At 36.4% G+C, this 1,916-nt stretch overlaps 1 long non-coding RNA gene across 1 annotated transcript; it reads left to right on the top strand.

Annotated features, from left to right (window-relative positions):
* The first annotated feature begins 307 nt into the window (after positions 1 to 307).
* Positions 308 to 1,724, top strand: LOC118157190. The gene is made up of 2 exons (XR_004746569.1): positions 308 to 360; positions 1,346 to 1,724. It is a non-coding gene; the product is annotated as an uncharacterized LOC118157190 (long non-coding RNA).
* Positions 1,725 to 1,916: the final 192 nt, after the last annotated feature.

The raw sequence follows: 1,916 nt of genomic DNA, 5'->3' as shown, positions 1-1,916 counted from the left end.
TCAACAATACAGATTGAAGGTTCTTGGGAAATACTCTTTTGCATTCGCTTTAAATTTGGAGTTATATTACTACTGAAAATGAAGCTTTTTTGTTTCTACCTATCTACCTTTGATGTTACGTAGGATACTTGAAATGTTACATAGCCTAATCTGAATTAGTTTTCTTTAATTGCAAGGTCTGCATTAGTTTACATTCCATCATGGTTTGGGTTTGGTGGCAAACATACATTTTGGAAACTTTGTTTTGTAGTTCCTGAAGAATTGATGTAGAATCCTCCGAAACGACCTTCCGGAGAGCCGCACAAATGTCCAGAGGTCCAAAATTCTACAGTGGAATTCATTGCTTCTTCTGACTACATGGTGAAAAAAAAAATAAAATGTTTTCATGGGGATTTTCCACAAAATTGCACATTAATATAAATGAACATTGCTTATTACTCCAGCGGTACATATTAATTTTCCCATGAGGGCCTCTAAGACCAAAGAAAAGTTCCTATTTGAATTTTGGCAAAAGTATATCTTGAGAAATTTGTCAGTTAAAGGCAATTCCAATGGATGGAGCTGTCCTGTGCAGTTTAACATTGTAGAGTCTGTCTGGAGTCTGATGCAATCTAGTTTCTGGGTCTTTCTCACATTAGGAAGAGGTTTTGAAAGACCGGTAGTGAAAGAATGAAAGAATTAAGTTGGGTTCCATTTTGTAGTTAGTTATCTCACAAACATGATCCTAACTAGGAAACAACCTAGAATTGCTGTCGTAGTATCCTTGTTAGAAGGATAAACAAGGCTTGGAAAGAGGTCCTGTTCATCATGACACTATAACCACAGCAAAACTAAATTGTTCTCTTGAATTAGAATTGGAACAGGGTAGCCAAGATGTTTTCAAGTGAACAAATACAGCTTGTTACATGGTTGGAAAAAGGTTGAGGTCGAATATTGCGTTGTCCACATTCAGAAAGAATAGTTTTGAAGAGCAAATTCTGTATTTGGCAGAAAAAAAATAACACCTAATCTTTGAGTTTACTATTGGAAGGAGAGACTGAAATACCCAATTTCTACTCAGAAGCGTAACATGTACTTCTTGCAAATGGGGTTTACTAACTACCGGGAATTGTGATCAAATCTATTCACATGACTGTTAGTTGTTTAATTTCATTTTGTTGCATGATGTGTAGTTTGTATTATTCTAAGTATTCCCTTTGCCCACTTCCCTTTCTAATGACTAATCACTTTTACTACTTCTTTTCATCTGATTTTTGAATTAGTTTATTTGATTTGTTTGTTTGTTTGTTAGTTTCTACTTTGTACCTTTGTCCTCCTCAACCTGCGGTATATTTCTTTCTTTTAGATGTCTCTCCAGTGGACGCTGGATATTTGACAATACTCGGCTATTCATTGCTGGAAAACCTAGACAAGGAAGATGATAAATATCCTTTTCAAATTACCTAACAGGTGATTATGAACAATCCTAACCTACAGTTTGGAAGAAAACTTGCATATAACATTTTCATGAGCTGTCTCTAAAGGAAGACATGTTCTGTTGCATGAGATCCTGAAATGAAACTTACTTATCTTCAAGCCAAGAACAATAATAATAAAAAACCAAAACAACCCAGCTGAGAGGCATCTTCCCTTTAAGAGATTAAAGATGGATCTGCCAAGAACTTACTTAACTGTCTGCAAAGAATATTTAGCTGTAACTTGTAACAACCTGTTGATTCTACAAACATCGGGAGTGCTCTTTTATGTTTCAGAGCAGCAAAAGATTCATAGGATCTTTTCTGTCTGGTCCCAGCATCTTCATGACTCCCTGTGATGCATTGCCTGGCCCTGATTGGCTGGCTAGCAATTGTTAGCTGTATTGCAACTGGCTTGTCATCAATAGGGGGTGTGTCTTCCCCTCCCTATAAAAGGGCCAA

Source organism: Oxyura jamaicensis, assembly GCF_011077185.1.
Source record: "Oxyura jamaicensis isolate SHBP4307 breed ruddy duck chromosome 4 unlocalized genomic scaffold, BPBGC_Ojam_1.0 oxy4_random_OJ70818, whole genome shotgun sequence".
NCBI lineage: Eukaryota > Metazoa > Chordata > Aves > Anseriformes > Anatidae > Oxyura > Oxyura jamaicensis.
Note: the sequence above shows the minus strand (reverse complement) of the source record. Positions and strands in the feature narration are given on the sequence as shown.